The sequence below is a fragment of the Dasypus novemcinctus genome, chromosome 3 (genome assembly GCF_030445035.2).
Source record: "Dasypus novemcinctus isolate mDasNov1 chromosome 3, mDasNov1.1.hap2, whole genome shotgun sequence".
Lineage (NCBI taxonomy): Eukaryota > Metazoa > Chordata > Mammalia > Cingulata > Dasypodidae > Dasypus > Dasypus novemcinctus.
The window spans coordinates 112971100-112994764 of record NC_080675.1 but is presented as its reverse complement, the minus strand read 5'-3'; the positions used below and the strand labels follow the sequence as shown (position 1 = coordinate 112994764).

The 23665-nt window shown below is 40.4% G+C and overlaps 1 protein-coding gene across 22 annotated transcripts in view; it reads right to left on the bottom strand.

The window, feature by feature from the left end:
- The window catches only part of MGA (MAX dimerization protein MGA), a 208246-nt gene that overhangs the window by 110044 nt on the left and 74537 nt on the right, over positions 1-23665 (bottom strand). For 15 of the 22 annotated variants that reach the window (XM_058293959.2, XM_058293963.2, XM_058293967.2 and 12 more), the window contains exon 1: positions 1612-1748. The exons of 5 other annotated variants lie outside the window; for them this stretch is intronic. The gene's annotated coding sequence lies outside the window, so the exon portion shown is untranslated. Of the gene's footprint in view, positions 1-1611; positions 1763-23665 lie in introns of those variants that run through there. 2 more of the 22 variants (XM_058293974.2, XM_071214122.1) reach the window with 1 other exon arrangement.

The window sequence follows — 23665 nt, the reverse complement described above, 5'->3', positions numbered from 1 at the left end:
CTCCTAAGCATGTGTATTTCGTTAAGTGGACTCAACCCACACAACAGCAGCAAGAAGCAAGAGAGCTGCTCCAAAGCCCTTGGAGGAAAAAGGCCTCCTGCCCGTCCCGAGGAGGAGCAGTCAACGTCTACTATCTAAAGGCTACCAACACCTCTTTTCACTGCAGAAGCCAGCTGGTCAAGAACCACGTGAAAAAGACGCAAAGAAAGCTCTTCCGGGGAAGAGGCCTCCGGACAGATCACGTGCCGCCGGCCGGAACCCGCAGATAGCTCCGCGGGACCCAGCCGCAGCAAGTTACTAAGAGACTACAGAACCAGCCACTCCCAGCAGCCGTCACGCCGCCCGCAGGCACCATCTCCGCAACCCAGACGCGGCGTCGCGCCCAAAACGGAGCGAGGCAGGCAGAGCTTGCCAAGGACTCCGCTGCAGAAACGCTACAACACGCAAGAGCGGCGCGCGGGTGGGCTCGGAGTTCTCATGATCCACGTGTCTGCTCCGGCGACGCGAACCTTAGAAGAGTGGTCTTTCTTCAAAAGGATACGTACTTTGGTTAATCACGATGGTCTACCACCAGTAAACTTTCCTACCAGACCACCTTCACTCTTTCCTGCTTTCACCCTCGCCAGAGGAAGGAGGCATCCCTAGGTTTCGGAAGGCAAGTCAAAATCTTCACAGCAAAAAACTACCACTTTGCACCATCAAAGTGTTTGAAAACCTCTAACTTCCCTTATTCTTTGCACACATATATCCCTCAACTTTGATAACTGATGTACAAAGAGGAAGGTTTATTTATATTCCAGACTCACAGACCATTAAGGGCACAAACCTACTTGGCAATTTTAACAGAAATGGGAAGACCCATACACTGAGGTAGCTAAAGGCTGCCCCCACAGAGCGAAAATGAAAACAACACCTGCTCTTCCCACCTGTTTTCCCCGCCCCCATTTCTGTACTTACGAACCACCAGTCCTTTGTTTACTAAGTTCCCACTCCAACATAATTCACTTCCTAGCCTTCCTTTTTATTTATTTTTTTATTAAACTTGCGATCCTGCCTCAAACAACTTGCCCGGAAATTATATGCTAGAAAAAATGTTTGTATAGGTGTCAAAATGCTGTACCCCGCTCCTTAAAAAGCGACGTCAGCACCGTCTTCGCTAGGAGTTCTGGAACCCCGAGACCTAAGCTCTGAAACACAAAGTGCAGAAGCACGGCTCTCGACCCGAAGCCCAACACAGCGCTGAAAGTCGTCACGCGTACCACACCATGCCGTACAACACCCCACGCACGCGAGGGCAGGACCGCGCCATTGGCGCTTCTCACCCCGCCTGCCTCGTGGCCGCTCTCCCTGGCGTCGATGTTCCCAGTTTCGCTGCGCGACACGGAAGTGAGGCCGGGAACGCGCGCGAGGTGACATGCGCAACCTCGCTCAAGGGATCATAGGCTCGCGCCAAAGGCAACCCCGCGCAAGGCCCGGCCTGGCTGGGGCGTGCGAAGATCTCTGAGAGGAGCGCTTCTCACGCTGTTCAAATACACAAGAGCTTCAAACTCTCAAAAAACTCGAATCGGGCCAATACTAAAACGACGCCCTCCACCCAGGCCCGAGAGTTACCGTGCGGGGCGTGGCCGGCCTCACCCGGAGTCCTTCACATCCCGCTGGGGGCGGGCTATTCTGTTCGGTTCGCACACCGTGTGTCCGCTCCAGCTGAAGAGCCTGCGCGCGCACCGGACGTCTACGTCACCACGCACGCGCTCCTACCAGCTCAGAGCCCGCCGCGCAGGCGCAAAAGGAGGCGCGAGCAGCACCACCCCTTCCCCTCCCCCAGCGCCAGGAGGCCAAACGACCCGGGAACTGCGACAAGACCCTTGGGACCCGCCCCCGGAGATGAAGCCGCTGCCTTCCCGGGTCCCAACAAACCAGGAAAGGCTACTGAAGCTTCTAGAATCAGGGAAGGAGGGGCAGAAGGAAGGCACCCCAATTCTCTCAGCCTCGCACACGAAGCCTTCGTGAAAACCGTGAAACCAATGCCCGCCAGGCCCTTCTCGCCTGTACCTTCCACCCTTTCCTTTGGGCGCCTCCGGCCCCGCCCCCACCGCGCCCGGCCCCACCCACACTGAGCTTCGCAGACCCCCGGCTTCACAAGCCCGTCAACTGAATACGAGATCTTCCTCCCTAATGTGCCGTCCGTCGGCTTTGGATAGCGCCAGAGCGTCGGGAAACCCTGAAGCAGAGACCTTGAGAGAGGGTGGTGGAGTTAGCAACATCCACCACCGAAGAACACTAATGAAATAGGAGAACGAAAGCCTCACTGCAGAATGGGAAGGGAAGAAGATGAACGAGGTCCTGGTAAAAGAGTAAAATGAGGAAATGGAAATTTTGCACGATAGAAAATACTATCTAAGCTTTAATGCCTTGATCCTGTGTAATTTTTTTGTCAAGACATTAAGCTTTGAGATGCAAAAACAAAAAAAAAAAGAGACAGTCAGTTGCCAAATTAAATCAACGGATAGTACTCCCAACCAAACATCAAAAATTATTTTTCTCCTTCCCCACCCCTTGCCAGCCGCTCTTCTGTGTTGCTAAGACGCCAGTAAAAAGGAAGAGTTGTTTGAAGTGAAAGGAAAAAGAGGCAAAAGAAATGGGGAATAGAAATTGTGACCTATGTTCCAAAACTTTTTTCTTTAACCCTCCTCTTAGCAGAGTTAGCAACTTATTGAGAACCTATTCCGAGCGAGGTGAAATACAAAACGCTGAAGAAACAGAATGAGGAGGTTGAAAGAGTGGAAGAAACCAAAAGAGCCTACAGGACTTATACGATCTACTTTTCCCTTAGGAAAGGTCCTTCTCTTCTTTTTGGCACTTCCTGAGGGATATGCAACAACATGGGGAAAAATTATGCTGGAATAGTCTGGACTGGAAAACATGTAGGCTAATGTTCACACTTGTGAAGACATTCTGAAATCCCCAATTAAGGCACGGTTTTAAAGAGCATTCTGAGGGCAATAAATGAATAATACCCAAGATCTTAAGCAGAATTGAAAGATACAGTTTCGTTGATATCTTCCTCTCTCTGCCCTAATCCCAAGAACCTCTTTCTGCAAGCTATAAGATTCTCCTACTTCATCCAAGAATGCCCTCCTCTCAAGGGTTTAAATTTTCATCATACAAAATTTCCCATGTTCAGAGGTAGAGATAAAATATGTGCTGATTTCTGTTGATTTAACATTAAAGCATCTGAGGCTAAGATGTGAACAATATGTTAACTATGTATGGTAGTAGTTGCATCCAAGAAGAGACAACTTAACCCAAATGATACCTCTAACTGGGGAATCTGTAAGTACAGTTAAGGGTTGGGCAGTGGAGATTGTCCTTTCATCAGGACAGTGCTCTTTCCCTACTCCAAGCAAATATATTACCAAATGCCAGATACTTTCAAAAACAATCCTAAACTTTTGAGATTCAGCACTGAGTCTCCTGATAGGAGAGGCAAACTACCCATTGTTTTTCAAATTGGGGTCTGCCTAACCTATAAAGGTCTGGACATGTATTACCAAAAATCCAAGAGTCCAATGAGAACCTGTAAATATTGTTTCGTGTTGATAATCTAAAAATAATATACAGCCAAACCGCCTTTTTTTTTTTTTCATTTAGTTTATTTTAAGTGACTTAAATGGTTCCATTCAACTTTTAATACAGTGTTTCTCAAACTGGGGTCCATGGTTGTAATCTTTAGATATGTAAGAACTTTCTTCCTTTAAACAACATCCTTATATTACCCAAATTTTTAAAATGCCAAACTAATTAACTGCTAAAGTTGAACCTCTTGCTATTGGAATTCTTTCATTTCAGATACCATAGCTTACCTTTGTTGATCCAGCCTTACACAAAAATCTTTCCGTTGGTTTTCCTTTGTTGAAATTTCAAGGGGATTTTACTAACTGTTAAGGAACAAAAAGAAAAGAACAGAGAATGCATGAAATAAAAACCTAGAGAGTACATAGTTTGGCCTAGAGAGTACATAGTTATGATCTCAGATTATTCTATAAACACAAAGGCCCTAATGTACATTTTTCCTATTCAACAAATATTTGAGTGCTTCCTATATGTTCATGACAGGGGAAACATTGGAACGTCATACACTGTTCAGAGAACTACAATAGATCCCACCAAAGAGCTGGCACAACTCTGAATTGTGTTTATGAGTAGCAACAAATTATCTCCTAGATAGCAAGATCTACCAAAAAGACACACTGTATCTCTTATCTAGTCTTTTCAGATCTCACCTCAGTTTGATTTTTACTGAAGCTATACCTTTGTCAAATGACTAAAAGAGAAAGTGAACTCACCCTTCAAATGAGACACACACAGCCAAATCCCTGCCTTATAGTCTTGTTTACAGTATTTTAATTCAATACAATAAAGAGCATTCAGAAAGTAAGAGCTACATGCAGATTCAATTTCAAAAAGAGCTTGTTTTTTTTTTTAACATAAAGTCCTTCACGAGCCAGGCAGAGGGGAAAAAAGATAGAATCATACTAGCTTAAACACAATTCCAGTCTTGCCTACCATTTGGTACTATAATTAAAACCAAGTCATGTTGAGGGACAAAGTATGGTTGGCTGTTAACACCTGCAACTTGGACTACAGAATTAAAACAGGCAAGAGTACTGCCCTCAAGGAGCTAATAATCTACCTAGTGGAGAACTTTTGAAGTAACTTCATCAGCAAAGTAATGTGAGTAAAAAAGCAATTATAGGACAACCACCACACCATGGAGCCTAGAGTGATTACAACTGAAAGTGGGAGGATTGCATCCAACATCCATGTGGAATCTGAGCCTCCTCTTGACATAGAGGTGCAATGGACACAACCAATCCAATGTCCACATAGAAGAGGTGGCATTGGATTGGGAAAAGTGGACATGGTGGCTGATGTGTATGGGGAAAGGCAGGAAGAGATGAGAGGTGGAGGCGTCTTTGGGACATGGAGCTGCCCTGGATGGTGCTTCAGAGGCAATCACCGGACATTGTAAATCCTCACAGGGCCCACTGGATGGAATGGAGGAGAGTATGGGCCATGATGTGGACCACTGACTATGAGGTGCAGAGGTGACCAAAGATGTACTTACCAAATCCAATGGATGTGTCATGATGATGGGAACGAGTGTTGCTGGGGGGGGGGGAGAGGTGGGGTGGGGGGGGTGGGGTTGAATGGGACCTCACATATATATTTTTAATGTAATATTATTACAAAATCAATAAAAAAATGTAAAAAAAAAAATAAATAAATAAATAAATAAATAAATAAATCTTTAAAAAAATAAAATAAATTAAAAAAAAGCAATTATAGAAAAATCCTAATCATTAGTTTAAAAGGTTTAACAACAATGCAAGTTATTGGTGGTAGCGTGAGTTATGAGGGTCTGTATGATGTTATATATATTTGTTTTGTAAATTCACAACTATTATTATACACTTATTGTTTATGTTTATGTATGAGTGCAATACATCAATAAATTAAAAAACAAAAACAAAAACAGAGGATGGAAAAGAGACTAGAAAAGTGATAGGGAAGTGGACTTGACCCAATGGATAGAGCGTCCGCCGACCACATGGGAGGTCTGCGGTTCAAATCCCGGGCCTCCTTGACCTGTATGGAGCTGATCCATGCACAGTGCTGATACGCGCAAGGAGTGCCATGCCACGCAGAGTGTCCCCCGTGTACAGGAGCCCCACACGCAAGGAGTGCGCCCTGTAAGGAGAGCCACCCAGCACGAAAGAAAGTACAGCCCGCCCAGGAATGGCGCCGCACACATGGAGAGCTGACACAGCAAGATGACCAACAGAAAGAAACACAGATTCCCAGTGCTGCTGATAAGGATAGAAGCGGTCACAGAAGAACACACAGCAAATAGACGCAGAGAGCAGACAACTGGGGGGGGGGGGCAGGGAAATAAATAATAAATCTTAAAAAATGAAATAAAATTATTTATATTTAAAAAAAGGGATGGAATATAACGGATGTTCATTAAGAAACACCGTTCCTTCTTGCTGCCCCATCTCAAGCCCAGACAATCATGTTCTTCACCCTTTGCCTAAGAAGATCTTCCCAGATGCTTCAAGCCTAACTCCTATTAATCCTTCATGCTCAAACTTAAATGTCATTTATTCAAGAAATTTTTCTGAATCCCCAATATCACATAAAGTTTCCCCCTTATTATATGCTCTCAGAGCACCCTATATATCTTTGTAGCATTTACCACAACTGTAATTATTTTTATAATCATATGTCCTCCCAACTAGATTAGCACAATGCCTGGTATAGAACAGACATATCATATTTGCTGTATAATGAATATGAACCACAGGACCAGGCTCGACAATTCGGGATTTGGAAAACAGGGTCTTAATACATTTCAACATACTCAAATTATATAAGCAAGCAAGTATCCCTGCTTTGGTCAACATTTTTAAAAGGGGTACAGTTGTAATTAGAAATAACTAGTACCCAGTGACACACATTACTGCTCCTTAGAGGAATAGACAAATATTGACAGGGAAGATGCTTGAAAAGATAACATATTTCTAGGAAACTTTAAATTATTTATGACTGCCTTTTGCCTAAATTACTTTTCACTGAATATTGCCTAGAAAATCAACAAAAGCAAACCTCCTTAAGAGTTGGAAAAAAAAAATTTTTTTAAACAAAACATAGAAATGAAAAAAAAAAAAAAAAAAAAGGGTAAGTTGGGGAAGCAGATGTAGCTCAAGTGATTGGGGTCCTGTCTACCATATAGGAGGTCCAGGGTTCAATTCCCGGGGCCTCCTGATGAAGGCAAGCTGACCCACGCAGAAGTGCTGGCCCTTGCAGAGTGCTGATGTGTACGGAAGGCTGGTGCAGCAAAATGATGCAACAAAAAGAGACACAGAGGAGAGACAAGAGATGCAGCGGACCAGGGAGCTGAGATGGCATAAGAGATTGAGCACCTCTCTCCCACTCCGGAAGTTCCCAGGATTGGTCCCGGTGCTACCTAAAGAGAAGATAAACAGACACAGAAGAACACACAGTGAATGGACAGAGAGACCAGACAGCAAGCACAAAACAACAGGGACAGGGTGGGGGGAATAAATAAATATTTTTTAAAAAGTTGGGGAAAGAGGATGTGGCTCAACAAGTTGGGTGGCTACCTATCATATGGGAGGTCCCAGGTTCAGGTCCCAGTGCCTCCTAAAGAAGAGCAGATGCTGCACTGCCACAATGAGCAGAAAACGAGCAGATGCCACAAGCCAGCATACACCATAGCCCACAGGGAGCGAATGTGGCTCAGGCTGTTGGGTACTTACCTCCCACATGGGAGGTCACAGGTTCGGTTCCCAGTGCCTCCTGGATAAGGAAAGCAAACATTGGGCAGACAAGAGAACCATCTAGGGGAAGGGGGGGATAAATTTTTTAAAAATAAAGTAAATATTTGAATAAAAAAGTGAGTTGGTTAAGTTTTTATGATTCTATAATTAACCATCTGGTAATAGAGGAAACAAATTAATAGATATTGTCATCTGCACATACTCATCTATAAGAAATAATCTAAATATCTTCAAGATAGAAGGGCACCTTAGTAAAAGTGAATTAGAAAAGGAAAATAGTGAAAAATTAAGTTCAAAAAGCTAGTTTCAGAAGGATTATAACACAAAACAAACTGCAAGCAAAACAATTCCATTGCTCTGCCCCAATTATCTACGGCCCTTCTAAGCTGAAGCAGAGTGGACATTGTCCAAAATCCTTCAAGAATGAGAAATGAACAAAAATAAGAGAGATGTGTAATCACTGACAAAAGCAAATTTACTGCTATTCTATAGTTATTGTGTTAACTGTGTAACTTATAACATTGATATGAAAATAAAATTTAAAATTAAAGTATAGCCCTAAAAGAAATGTAAGTAGTAAGTGTTTTCAATATAATACTAAGCCCTTAGAAAACAGGAAGACATTTACCTTACTAAGCCAAGAACTGTACAGAGATTTAAAACACATGAGAAACAACTAGACCTAACAGACATACACAGAACATTTCATCCAAAAACAGCAGAATATACATGCTTCTCTAGTGCACACAGATCATTCTCTAGGCTAGACCATATGTTAGGATAAAACAAGTCATACAAAGTACTATCACCAACCAAATGTTAGGTCACAAAACCCAATCACAGGGGAGCAGAGGTAGCTCAGTGGCTGAGTGGCTGCTCCCCATGTACGAGGTCCTAGGTTCAATCCTCAATACTGCCTTAAAAAAAAAAAATCAGACAAAGTATTCTGTGACCAAAATGAAATGAAGCTAGAAATAAATAACAAAGGAAGAACTGAAATTTTCTCAAACATGTGAAAATTGAACAATATACTCTTTAACCAATGAATCAAAGAAGAAATCATAAGGGAAATTAGGAAAATCTTGACATGAATGAAAATGAAAACACAACATCCAAAACTTATGGGATGCAGCAAACACAATGTTCAGTGGATTATTTATAGCTGTAAAAGCTTACATTAAAATAAAAAAAAGATCTCAAATCAGTAACCTAACCTCACACTGAGGAACTATTAAAAAAAAAGAGAAACTAAATCCAAAGAGAGCAGAAGGAAGAAAATAATAAAGATTAAAGATGAGATAAATGAAATAGAGAATAGAAAATCAATAGAATAAAGAAAACCAAAAGTTGGTTCTCTGAAAATATTAATAAAAGCAACAAACCTTTAGCCAGACTGACCAAAAAAAGAGAGGACACTAACAAAAATCAGAAATGGAACTAGGGCCATTACTACCAATCTTAAAGAAGTAAAAAGGGTAAGAGGATACTAGGAACAATTATATGCTACCGAATTAGATAACCTAAATAAAACACATGAGATCATCATAAACACAGAACACTAGAACTACCTGTACTTAGTTTAACCTTGGCACCAGGCATATCAGAAATAAGAGAAAAACAGAAAAAACTTAAGTTGGTTTTTTTTTCCAAAGTAAGCCTAAAAGGATTTTAAATATAGCTTAAAAAATAAAAATAAACCATAAGAGAATTTTATAACCTTTACCTTTACTAAAAATGTTAGCTGTGATCTAACCACTGGAGGGCAGGGAACACCTGTGAAAGGAGAGGAAGAGGCATATTGAAATAGAAAATATAAAGATCATTCAAACAAATTGAATTGATTGCACAATCACAAATGTATATAGATTACAAATTGTGGAAATTATACACAGCAAAATTTTTCATTCCAAATTTAGATCTACTCAACATTCTCAGAGTTGTCTATCATTATTACCATAAATCAATAAGGATAGTATCAGTTAAATAAATATTTGTTAAGCACCAACTATGTGTGAGGCACTGAACCAAAAATAAAGGAATGAATAAAAAGTCTCCTCAAGAAGCTCAAATTCTAGATGAAAAGACAGGATAATAACATTGCAAAACAGTATACTTAGTAGTGCCTTCTGAAAACACTGTAGAAAATGACACAGCCTCAGAAATCTAGAAAGGCTACAAAGAAGAGGTGACTTTTAAACTTGGTCTTGAAGGAGAAATAGGAGAAGGGCACAGCAAACTGCAACTATGTAATCAGTAAACAAAGAACTGAAGCAGGCCAGATTAGGAATCATTAGACCAATCTGAAGCCTGGCAGAAAAACTGCTGCCATTAAACACATGATAACTGATGCCCCACAAGATCATTGCTGGAAGAACCTTGGGAGAAACTCCATTCAGAATGAGATTTCCTCCAGAAGCCAAGAGAAATCCCAGATATTCTCCAGGTGCCTTATAATTGGGCCGTCCCAGGGAATTAATGGGTAGAGTAACCAATCAAAACCACAAACATTTGGGACTCCTCCCCTGTCATTAGCAAAGGAGCGGAATAATTAATGGTTTAAAAAGCAAGCACAGGGGAAGCAGACTTGGCCCAGTGGTTAGGGCATCCGTCTACCACAGACAACTGGGGCGGGGTGGGAGGGGAGAGAAATAAAATAAAATAAATAAATCTTAAAAAAAAAAAAAAAAGCAAGCACAGTGAAGAGGATTTGGCTCAACTGACAGAGCGTCTGCCTACCACATGGGAGGTCAGGGTTCAAACCCAGGGCCTCCCGACCTGTGTGGTGAGCAGGCCCATGCACAGTGCTGATGCATGCATGGAGTGCCATGCCACACAGGGGCATCCCCCGCATAGGGGAGCCCCATGCACAAGGAATGTGCCCCTCAAGGAGAGGCCCCAAGCGAAAAAAGCGCAGCCTGCCCAGGAGTGGCACTGCACACACAGAGAGCTGACGCAGCAAGATGATGCAACAAAAAGAGACACAGATTCCTGGTGCTGCTGACAGAATGCAAGCAGACAAAGAAAAAAACACACAGCGAATTGACACAGACAGGAGAGACAATGTGGGGAGGGAGGATAGGGGAGAGAAATAAATTTTCTTAAAAAATTTTTTAATTAAAAAAAAAGAAAAGCAAACATAGGGAAGTGCCAAGAGATTGGGCTCCCATCTAACATATGGGAGGTCCCGGGTTCAGTCTCAGGACCTCCTGGTAAAGGCAAGCCGGCCCACACAGTGAAATGATGCAACAAGATGCCACAACAAAAAAGAGACACAGAAGAAAACACAATGAGAGACACAACAAACCAGGGAGCTGAAGTGGCTCAAGAGATTGTCTCTCTCTCATATTGGTAGGTTCCAAAATCATTCCTGATGCCTCCTAAAGTGAAGATGAGAAGAAAAGACAAGCAGACACAGAAAAACACACAGTAAATAGACAAAAAGAGCAGATAGCGAGTGCAAGCAGCAAGGGGGAGGGAATAAATAAAATTAATTAAAAAAAAAAAAAAGTGCAAAGGCCAAATGATCTTGCCTTGCTTCCCTGCCTGGAACAGCACCCAAGAAAAACCTGGGCATTTGTAATCTGTAATGGGAAACTAGTCTATAACCAGCCCTCTTTATCTCTTTTCAGCCCTTCCCCTCTACTTGGGACCCTTAATCTGTTTTCTCCCATTTCTTTTCCATCCCTCCCTTCTTTAAATTCATTTTATGTAGCTTAGCCAAGAACCTAAAGAAAATCTGGCAACAGAACTACAACACATTATCGAGAATTTGGAGATAGGGCTGCCTTAAGGAGTAAAACACTGCAGTAAATATCAATGTAATAAATAAGATCGGTAATAAGAAGTAACCTATGCTATGAAATGAATTTGGACACTAAGGAAATACTCATTTAATCTACAAATCAATGATGCTTATTATATACATTCATTCATTTCAATATTTAGGACCCCATTCTGTACTATTAAATATTTATAAGAGTTGTGGGGGGGGGGGCGAGGAATTCAGAAGCACAGTGGAAGAAATAACTATCACAGAGGCTTGGTGTTAAAGAATATCTAGAAGTAAGTAGACAAGGGAGGAAAGGGCATACCAAACAGAGGGAAAAGTTTGTGTAAAGGCACATGATATAAAAGAACAGAGTATTCATAAATCCCTCAAGTCAAAACTTTATGGAGCACTCACCTCATACAGATTATGGAACACAAGGACAAGACATGATACCTGCCCTCAGGAGCTTACAAGCTAGTGGACAACCAATAATCAATGACACAGCAAAGGATAAAGAATGTTCTTTTGTCTCTCTGTCCAGGGTAGGAAGTAGAAAGAAAGGGCAGCTAAATCAGATAGAGGAGTCAGAGAAGAATTCCCAGAGGAAGTAACACTAGACCAAGGCTTGAAGAATGGGTAGAAATTAGCGAAGAAATGAAATGCCAGAGGTAAGGTGAGTACACAAGAGAAGCATATTAGGCAGAAAACAGCCAGTGTGAAGACAGAGGAACAAGTGAGCATGCCATGTTCGTCCAGGGAGCCCAGGTACTCCTAATTGCATGGCTATAATTTAAATGTCCATGGGAAGCGGATGTGTCTCAATTGATAGAGCATCCGCCTAACCATATGGGGCATCCCCATGCACAAGGAGTGCACCCCTCAAGTAGAGCCACCCCATGCAAAAAGTGCAGCCCACCCAGGAGTGGTGCTGCACACACAGAGAACTGACACAGCAAGATGACACAACAAAAATGAGACACAGTTTTCTAGTACCGCCAAGAATGCAAGCAGACACAGAAGAACACACAGCGAATGGACACAAGAGAGCAAACAATGGGAGGGGGGACGGGGAAAGGGGGGGAAAATTAATTTAAAAATAAAAATCTTAAATGAATAAATAAATGTCCATGATGTGAAAAGGAACATTATTGTAGGACCTGAAAAGGTGAAATGAACCATTTTATATGTAAACAGAAGTTGAGAATTTATCATGTAGAAAAAGAGAAATTATCTGATAGAGGATAAACGACAAATGACATACTGAAAGTCATATGTTTAAGTTAATTACTTCTGGCTACTGGTGAAGTTGGTATGGAAAGACGATAAAATTAGAAGGCAATCAGACTTTTCTCCAAATCTATCTACACAGTTGTTCACATTAGAAATCCTAGTCCTAGGGAAGCGAATGTGGCTAAAGTGAATGAGCTCCCTGCCCACCACATGGGAAGCCAGTGATTCGGTGTCCAGTGCCTCCTAAAGAAGAGAGCAAGCTGTTGGGACAGGCAGGTATGGCAAGATGATGCAACAAGAGAAAAAAGAAGAAAAACATAATGAGAGACATATCAAAGCAGGGAGCAGAAGCTCCCAGTACCTCCTAAAGAAGACGAGCAAGAAAGCAAGCTGACACAATGGGCAAGCACAGCAAGCTGACTCAACAGGTTGATGCAACAAGAAACACAAGAAGAAAAATATGAGAGACACAACAAAGCAGGGAACACAGGTGGCTCAAGCAATTAGGTGTCTTGCTCCCACATCAGAGGCCCCAGGTTCAGTTCCCAGTGCCTTCTAAAGAAACAAGGAAGACAAACAGACACAGCAAATACAAACAATGGGGTGGGGAGAAATAAATAAAATAATAAATCTTTTTTAAAAATCTAGTCCTTCTTGACACCTTCCCCTTCCTCACCTACACTCTCTATCTAACCCATCACTAAATCTTCCTGTTGATTCTACAAACCTAACTTCCCTGACTCTGATATATTGTCAAAGCACTTCCAGCCTCTCTCTCCTAGAATTTACAAGTCTAATTTATATGTTTATTTGTATAATACTTTCATTGCCTTATCTCTCCCATCATCACCCCACCCCTACAAACTAGAGTATAAACTAGGAAATGTACCTTTTTTAACTTCTACATTATAGTCCCAGATCCTATCATAATACCTTACACTTTAGAAGGACCCATTTTGAAATATTTTGAACCCATATATTTTAATCTACTAACACTGCCAACACCCTAGTCCAAACCACCAGCAACTCTTATCCAGAATACTGCAATAGACTCCTACCTTGGTCTCTAAGAGTTCATTCTACATCTACTCTTACAGATTTTCCACACAGCACCAGGAGGCCCTTTTTAATTTTTTAAAAATTTATTTTGTACATTTAATAATTGAAAATATAAATAATTTTAAAATACAGTAGAAAAGACATACATTTCTCAATTAAATGTACTTGATACATACAAATTTTATTTTGAATCACACAATATGTTACACTATATATTTGGTTCATAGAAACACAATCAAACAGTATTTGTCCTTTTGAGTCTGGCTTGCTTTGCTCAGCATAATGTCCTCCAAGTTCATCCATGTTGTCACATGCTTTACAACGTCATTTCTTCTTACAATGGAATAATATTCCATCGTGTGAATACACTACACTTTGTTTATCCATTCATCGGCTGAGGGACACCTGGGTTGTTTCCAATTTTTGACAATCATGAATAATTCCATTATGAACATTGGTGTGCAGATGTCTGTATCATTACTCTCAGTTCTTCTGGGTATATACCCAGAAGTGGTATTGCAAGGTCATGTGGCAAGTCTATAGCGAACTTCTTTAGGAACTGCCAAACTGTCCTCCACAGTGGCTGTACCATTCTGCATTCCCACCAACAGTGAATAAGTATTCCTATCTCCCCACATCCTCTTCAACACTTGTAGTTCTCTGACTTTTTAATAGTGGCTTCTGATAGGTGTGAAATGCTATCTCACTGCAGTTTTTATTGCATTTCCTTAATCATTAGTGATGTTGAGCATTTTTTCATGTGTGTTTGTTTTTCTTTTTTGTTTTTTTTTTTTTTGCCATTTGCATTTCCTCTTTGGACAAATGTTTACTCAAGTCTTCTGGCATTTTTTAATTGGGTCATTTGTCTTTTTAGTTAAGTTGTAACATCTCTATATATCCTGGATATTAAACCCTTATCAGACATATGATTTCCAAATATTTTCTCCCACTGAGTCAACTGCCTTTTCACCCTTTTGACAAAGCCTTATGAGGATCAAAAGTGTTTAATTTTGAGGAGGTCTCATTTAACTATTTTATCTTTTGTTGCATGTGCTTTCAGTATAACGTCCAAGAAACCAACACCTACTACAAGGTCTTGAAGATGTTTCCCTACATTTTCTTCTAGTAGTTTCATGGTCCTGGTTTTTACATTTATGACTTTGATTCATTTTGAATTGATTCTTGTATAGGGAGTGAGATAGGGGTCCTCTTTCATTGTTTTGGTTATAGATATCCAGTTCTCCCAGAACCATTTGTTAATGAGACAGTTTTGTCCCATTAATATGGACTTGGTAGATTCCTGAAAAACTAGTTAACTGTACAGGTGAGGGTTTGTTTCTGGATTGTAAATTATATTCCACTGATCAATTTGTCTATCTTTATGCCAGTACCATGCTGTTTTGACCACTGTAGCTTTGTAATGTTTCAAGGTCAGGCAGTAAAATTCCTCCCACATAGCTCTTCTTTTTTAGAACACTTTTGGCTATTCGAGTGTTCTTTCCCTGCCAAATGAACTTGGTAATTGCCTTTTCTAATTCTGTAAATTAAGCTGTTGAGATTTTGATTGGTATTGCATTGAATCTATAAATCAGTTTGGCTAAGATTGACATCTGCACGATATTTAATCTTGTAATCCATGAACACGAAATGTCTTTCCATTTGTTCAGGTCTTTATTTCTTTTAGCATTGTTTTGTAGTTTTCTGCATATAGGTCCTGTACTTCTTTGGTTAAATTAATTCCTAGGTATATGAGATTTTTTGTTGCTATTGAAAATGGACTTGGCCCAATGGATAGGGCGTCTGCCTACCACATGGGAGGTCCACGGTTCAAACCCCGGGCCTCCCTGACCCATGTGGAGCTGGCCCATGCACAGTGCTGATGCACACAAGGAGTGCCCTGCCTGTGGCAGGGTGTCCCCCGCGTACAGGAGACCCACGCACAAGAAGTGTGCCCCGTAAGGAGAGCCGCCCAGCACGAAAGAAAGTGCAGCTTGCCCAAGAATGGCGCCACACATACGGAGAGCTGACACAGCAAGATGACGCAACAAAAAGAAACACAGATTCCTGGTGCCGCTGATAAGGATAGAAGCAGCGACAGAAGAACACACAGCGAATGGACACCGAGCGCAGACAACTGGGGGGGGGGGCGGGGAAGGGGAGAGAAATAAATTAATTAATTTAATTTAATTTAAAAAAAAGAAAATGGGCTCTTTCCCAATTTCCTCCTCAGACTGATTTTTGCATGTTGATCTTGTATCCTGCCACTTTGCTGAACTCATTTATCAGCTCAAGTAGCTTTGTTGTGGATAATTCAGTATTTTCTAAGTATAGGATCATGTCATACACACACAATGAGTTTTCTTTCCTCTTTTCCTATCTGGATGCCTGTTTTTTTTTTTTTTGCTTGTCTAATTGCCCTAGCTAGATCTTCTAGTACAATACTGAATAACAACAGTGATAGTGAGCATCCTTGTCTTGTTTTGGATCTCAGTGGGAAAGGTTTCAAACTTTCCCCATCAGTACAAGTTGACTGTGGGTTTTTCATATATGCCTTTTATCATATTGAGGAACTTTCCTTCAATTCCTAGATTTTGAAGTGTTTTTATCAAATAAGGATGCTGGATGTTGCCAAATGCCTTTTCTGCATTGACTGAAATGATCATGTGGGTTTTTTCCTTCAATTTGTTAATGTGGTGTATTACATTGATTGATTTTCTTATGTTGAAAGAGCCTCACATACCAGGAACAAATCCCACTTGGGTGTGATGTATATTTCTTTTGATGTGCTGTTGGATTTGATTTGCAAGTATTTCATTGAGGATTTTTGTATCTGTTCATTAGAGAGATTTGTCTGTAATTTTCTTTTCTTGTAATAGTTTTATCTGGCTTTGGTATTAGGGTGATGTTAGATTAATAAAATATATTGGGTAATTTTCCTGCCTCTTCAATTTTGGGAAAAAATTTAAACAGGATTGGTGTTAATTCTTTTTGAAATGCTTGGTAGAATTCACCTGTGAAACCACCTGGTCCTTGACTTTTCTTTGCTGGGAGATTTTTTTATATATATATTTTTTATTGAAGTATATCATACATACATGAATGTGCATAAATAATAAGTATACAGTAAAGATTGTGAACTTACAAAATAAACATGCATATCATCATAAAGGGGTCTCATATACATCACCCCTCTACCAATGCCTTGCATTGTTCTGAAACATTTCTTATAAACTATGCAAGACAATCATGAAAATATTACTACTAATATTACAGTCTCTATCTTACATTTGGTGTATTTTCCCCACCCTCCCTATTTTTAAAAAATATATTATTACAGAGGTTGTGAACTGATAAAACAATCATGCACATTAGCAGAATTCTCATATAATACCCCTTCACCAACATATCATACTGTGGTGTTACATTTGTTACAGATTATGAGATAATATCATCAGACTATTACCACCAACCACAGTCCAATGCATACATTTGGCACACTTTTTCCATATACCTGCATTATTAACACAGTACATCTTTAGTATTGATGCAAGAATATTATAGCATTGCTGTTAACCATAATCTATAGGTCACACCAATTGTAGTTTTCCCATCCCATGCTTCTCCACATTCCTACCACCCTGCAACAGTGATGTACATCTGCTCTAGTTCATAGATGGACACTCTTGCATTTGTACCATCAACCACTGCTGGGAGATTTTTTATGACGAATTCAATCTCTTTAAATGTGATTGGTTTGTTAAGTTCTTGTATTTCTTGCAGTGTAGGTTGTTGAGTAAATTTCTAAGACTGTTCATTTCATCTATGTTGTCTAGGTTGTTGGTATACAGTTTCTCATAATAACTTCTTAAGATCCTTCTTATTTTTGTGGGGTCAGTCATAACTCCCCCCCTTTAAGACTGTATTTATTTGCATCATCTCTCTTTTTTTCTTTGTTAGTCTAGGTAGGGGTTTGTCAATTTATTGATCTTTCAGAAAAACCAGATTTTGGTTTTGTTGATTTTCCCTATTGTTTTGTTGTTGTTGTTGTTGTTGTTGTTCTCAATTTCATTTATTTCTGCTCTAATATTTATTATTTTCTTTCTTCTGCTTGCTTTGGGATTGGTTTGGTATTCTCTTTTTTCCAGTTTCTCTAGTTGTTCAGTTAAATTGTTGAGTCAAGTTCTTCTTTTTTAATATAGAGTGTTTAAGGCTATAAATTTCAGCCTTTGCTGTAGCCCGAAAGTTTTGATATGTTGTGTTCTTATTTTCATTTATCTCAATATATTTACTAATTTCACTTGCAATTTCTTTTTTAACCCACTGATTATTTAGGAGTGTGTTGTTCTGCCTCCACACATTTGCGAATTTACTTTTTTCCTGTCTATTATTGAGTTTCAGTTCATACCATTATGATCTAAAAGGTGCTCTAAAGAATTCTCAGCTGGCAGTTTTTCTCTTTCAGTATCCTACTTGTCTTCTCATCTCCATGGTTTCTGTAGAGAAATGCTAAGTCCACTTGATTATCCCTTATATGTCATGGTTTGCTTCTCCCTTGCTGCTCTGAGAATTTTCTCTTTGTCATTTTACATTTTTAGTAGTGTCTTGAAGTAAAAGTAGGTCTATTAGGATTTTTTCTGTTTGGTGTACAGTGCACTTCTTGGACATGTATGTTCATTTCTTTTATGAGAGTTGGGAAATTTTCAGTTGTTATTTCCTCAAATACTCTTTCTGCCCCTTTTCCCCTCTCGTCTCCTTCTGGTAGTCCCATGACATGTATGTTATTCAATTTCATGTTGTCATTAAACTCTCTGAGCCCCTGCTCAATTTTTTCCATTCTTTTCTCTTCAATTTCAGCTGTTCTGTTTTCTGTATCACTTATTTTTTCTTTTATCATTTCAAGTCTGCTGTTGTATACCTCTAATGTGTGTGCTTTTTTTAAAAGATTTTTATTTCTCTCCCCTCTCCCCACATTGTTTGCTCTCTGTGTCCATTCGCTGTGTGTTCTTCTGCATCTGCTTGTATTATCAGGCAGCATTGGGAAACTGCATCTCTTTTTTGTTGTATCATCTTGCTGTGTCAGCTCCCCGTGTATGCGGCACCACTCCTGGGTGGGCTGCACTTTTTCACGTGGGGTGGCTCTCCTTGTGGGGCACACATCTTGCACGTGGGGCACCCCTACGTGGCACAGAACTCCTTATGCAGGGCAGCACTGCGTGTGGGCCAGCTTACCACATGGGTCAGGAGGCCCTGGGGATCGAACCCTGGACCCTCCATAAGGTAGACGGATGCTCTATCAGTTGAGCCACGTCTACTTCCCCTCTAATGTGTTTTTTGATCTTACCTATTATATGTTTCGTTCCTATGAGCTCAGTTACTTTTCTGTTCAGGATTTCAAATTCTTCTTTGCACTCACTCAGTGTCTTCTTAATGTAATTTATCTCTTTATCCATATTGTCTTTCAACTCATTAATTTAATTTTGGAAATCTGTGTGCACTTCACTACTTAGGTCTCTCAAATCCTGTGTCTCTTTGATATATTCTTTTCCTTGGGCCATATCTTCCATTTTCTTAGTATGGCTCATAATTTTTTGCTAATATCTATCCATCTGATTAGGATGTAGTTTACTCAGATACTCAATTTCTTTCTCTTTCATAGGGATTTAGTGCAGGAGACTGTGTGTTACCACTGCTCTTTATTCTTGGTTCAACCTGATTTGTTAGGGTTATCCCTACTAGTTGCTCAAAATTGGGCTCTGGACCAATAATTGGTTGGCCTCGGGAGTGGGAACTTACAAAAGCCGGAAAAAGCCTCTCGTATTTTCAATTTTTTCACATACACTTCCTTGTTCTGCCAACAGGTGGCACTCTTTGGCAGCTCTCAGTTCAATGCCTGGTAGGACTGTATTTGTTGCAACACAGACCAGATCTATGTGATAGAGCTTTCTGCCTGGAAGCTAAGAGCCTTGTAATTCAAACTTTCTCAGACACTGTTCTCCAGCCTTTTCTGGCAAGCCCCACCCTTTTCCTAGGTAGTATATATTTACCCTCCCCTCTGAGTCCTCAACAAACAGATCGAGTTAGTAGAGAAGGAGACTGAAAGGGCCTTATATCTTTAGTCCTTGCTGGCAAACAATGCAAACATGGCACGGCCCCATCCAGCCAACAAGGGCTGGTGGTATACAGCAGTCCAAATTTGTGGGTCAGAAGCTGAGTCAGCCTTAAGCTTTATCCCTCTCTCTCTCCTCTCCTGGGGTGGGGGACCATGGAGCCCCTTTGTCTGTAGCCACAGGCAAAGAGGCTCAACAGTTCTAAAGTGTCTTTAGTGTAAGTGGGGGGTGTTGGCAGTAGCAGTAACTGGTTTCAACTCACAGTTCTGTCATCACAATTCCTCTCCTTTGTCCCTCTCTCTTCTGGGTTGTGTCTAGCCTTCGCCTGTCCTAAACCCTAGAAGATATTTTTCCAGGCTGTTTCAGCCTGATCCCTAGCTATTTTTCTAGAGAAGAGAGTCCCGTGTCTTTCTAGACCATCATCTTCCCAGAAGTCCTTACGGCCCTTTCTAATATAAGTTTTTACACTATCCCTGCCCCTTATAACCATCTCTGGCTTTTCATTTCATTTAGAATAAAATCCAAACTCCTTAATATGGCACACACAACTCATATCATTCTCTCCATACTCCAGGCACAATGGTCTTCTTTCTGTTGCTCAAATGTTCTAAACTTTTCTTCTTCCCTCAGGAATTTGCACTTTTGCATCAGCTTTTCTCTTTGCCTAAAATGCTTCCATTCCCTACAAATTTTCACCTAGTCAGCAACTATTTATCCCTCAGTCTGCCTAAATGCCATTTCCTCAGCAATGCTATCCCTGCCCCCACAATCTAAAATCTCTTTCATAATACTCTTTTGTGTTACTTCACAGAACTTACCAAATGTGTGATTTGTGATTACTTAATGTCTGTCTCCTCCACAAATAATAAAAGCTAACATTTTATTAAGCATTTCCTACATAATAATTCATTAATCCCAATAACCAGTGAAGTACACACAGCTATATTCCTAATTTTACTGACAATGAAACTAAGGTAAAGAAAGGTTAAGTAATTTGCTCAAGGTCACAAAGAAAATGAGTCAAAATTTAAACACAGAATATCTGGCTCCAAAGTTCCCCTTTTAATCGCTATGCTATATAATAAGCTTTAAAGAGAATATAGTAAGTGTTTTGTACATCACACTTGGTTTTGATGATACATAAAAAGCAAGCATTTATGTATCAAAATGAATAAATCAGTAAATAATTAGGAAGCAAATTATTAGATTTAGATGCATAAGGGAGAGGGATAAGAATAAAATGGAGGGAAGCAGATTTGGCCCAACGGATAGAGTGTCCGCCTACCACATGGGAGGTCCAGGGTTCAAACCCAGGGCCTCCTCACCCATGTGATGAGCTGGCCCATGAGCAGTACTGATGCGTGCAAGGAGTGCCACGCCATGCAAGGAGTGCCGTGCCATACAGGGGTGTCCCCCACATAGGGGAGCCCCACGTGTGAGGAGTGCATCCCATAGGGGGAGCCACCCAGCACGAAAAAAGTGCAGCCTGCCCAGGAATGGCGCCGCGCACACAGAGAGCTGACACAGCAAGGTGACACAACAAAACAAGACACAGATTCCAGGTGCCGCTGACAAGAATATAAGCAAATACAGAAGAACACACAGCTAATAGACAGAGAGAGTAGACAACTGGGGGTGGGGGGGGAGGCCAGGAAGGGGAGAGAAATAAATAAAAAATAAATCTTTAAAAAAATAAATAAAATGGACTAGAAGCAATGATGATGGTGTCAATTTTGGACATGTTGAATTAAAAGCAACTCTGGAATACCTTAAGTCACAACTCCTTAACTAGAGGATTATATACCTCTAGGGAGTACTTGGAGGGGTTCTAGGAGGTCCAGGAAAACCCTAAAACAGTATATGCAAAATCAAATTCTTAAAGAGGTAATGTAAAGCCCTCAAATTTTTAGGAAACAATTATCTAAATGGAAACATATGTTAGGCATTTGGAGATAAAAGTGAGATCCTTAATTAAAAACAAAGATTTAGGAACCAAAAAGTGAGTGAAGCTCTTAGAAAATTCCCAGAAATGTACGAGGAAGAAAAAATATCAGAAAATGAAGAGTAGAGTCCTGGAAAAATAGAGAGAGAACAAGTGGTAAAAGGAGAATCTAGGAAGGTTCAAAAAGGGAAGATACAATGACAGAGGTAAGAGAAACAAAAGGGGAGAAAATACCATAAAAGCTAAAGAGGGGAGAAATGTCTCCAAGAATAGTCAGTCAGCAGAGCCTAATAATCAGGGAATAAAGGATTTAAGAATAGAAAAATGTATTCTAGGAAATACACAGTTTCAGAAATTTGAAATACAAAGAAGAGTAGTGCAGTGGGACATCCAGGTATGTGTTGCCAGGAAATAAATGGATATCAGGATCTAGCACTCAGAGAAGAAAATCATATTGAAGAAATATACTGGGAAATCATTAATATATTTGGAACTATGGAAGTGAATGAAATTGCTCAGGAAGCACATATAGATGTGGGAGATAATCTGTAATCCATGAACAAGTTTGGGATACGATGTCCTATGAAACTCTTAAAATTATGAGAAGTTTGCGTAATATACATATAAGCAATTTTCTAGGGGGAGACCATAAATTTTGTCACATTTTAAAAAGGGTCTAAGGCCCAAAAAAAGGATAAAACTAACTCTTTTGCATCTCTTATAGGGCCGGTCTAGTGGTGGCAAACTTTCTCAGCTTTTGTTTGGTCTGGTAATGTATTACTTTTCTCCCTCATCACCTGACCCCTCCATGGCTCCCTTATCTGGTTGCATGTTATTGGTTTTTTTGCACTTGTTTTTTTGCATTTTTTGTTCGTTGTCAGCTCACTATTTGTCATTTTTAGGAGGTACCCAGAACTGAACCTGGGACCCTCCCATGTGGTTGCAAGGCACTCAGCTGCTTGAGCCACATCTGCTAACTACCTCATTTTTGAAATATACTTTTGTCAGATATTGAATTCTTGACTGGCAATTTTTTGTTTTCAGTGTTTTAAATATATCATCCTGTTGCCTTCTTGCTTCCATAGTGAAGCAGGCTAGTAAGAGAGGGAATAGACGGATCTGAAACCTGACACAGAGTCCACATGAACATCAGAAACCCCCAAGATAGCTGCTGGAGGAACCTCACCCCCCACACCCGGATTCTGCTACCCAGAACAAAGACTCCTTCCTGAGAACATGGAAAAGCCCAGATGTTCCCTAGAAACTTTATCATTGAGTCCTCACTAAGGAATTGATGGGTGGGGTAATCAATCCAAACAGCAAACAACTGGAACCCCCACCCTTCCATTAACAAATGGTCGAAATAATTAACAGTTTAAAAGTCAGGCACAAACTTGCCCTGCTCTCCTGCCTCTGGACCTGTTCCCTGCCCTTTTTGAGCTGCTTTCGCCATTTTTCCTCTGCCATGTGGCCACGCAAGTAACCCTGGGGATTTATAATCTATAATGGGGAATTGTAGCTTGTAAATCAGCCCTCTTCATCCCTTTTCATCCCCTTCTTCACTACCTGGGACCCCTGCTGTTATTTTCTACCATTTCTCTTCCCTCCCTACCTGAATAAATTACTGGCCTAACTCACCCGGCATGCATTTGAAATTCATTTCCGCAGCATAGCCAAGAACCTAGATAGACTCCAGTAACAATAGTTTGGGATGAGAAATCAGCACATAATCTTATTTATCTTTGGCATTTGTTTGATTATAATATGCAAAAGCATGGTTCTACTTGGTTTGTCCTGTTTGGAGTTCATTGAGCATCCTATGTATAATTCATGTCTTTCATTAAATATGGGAACTTGCCAGCCATTATTTCTTTGAATATTCTCTCTGAATTCTCTCTTCTGGGACTCCCACAATACATACATTGGTACACTTAATGGTTTCCCACAGGTTCCTCAGACTCTGTTCACTGTTCTTTATTTCATCTTCTCTCTGATTCTCAGAATGAATGATTTCAATTTCTGTTTTTCCTTCTTTTTTTCAAGTTATCATTTCCTTTGCCAGCCCCAATCTGTTGTTAAACACTTCCTAGAAATTTTTACTTTCTGTTAAACTGAAGTCTTCAGCTCTGTTTGTTTCCTTTTCATAATTTCCATTTCTCTACTGATATTCTGGTTGTGTTCAACTATTATCTTC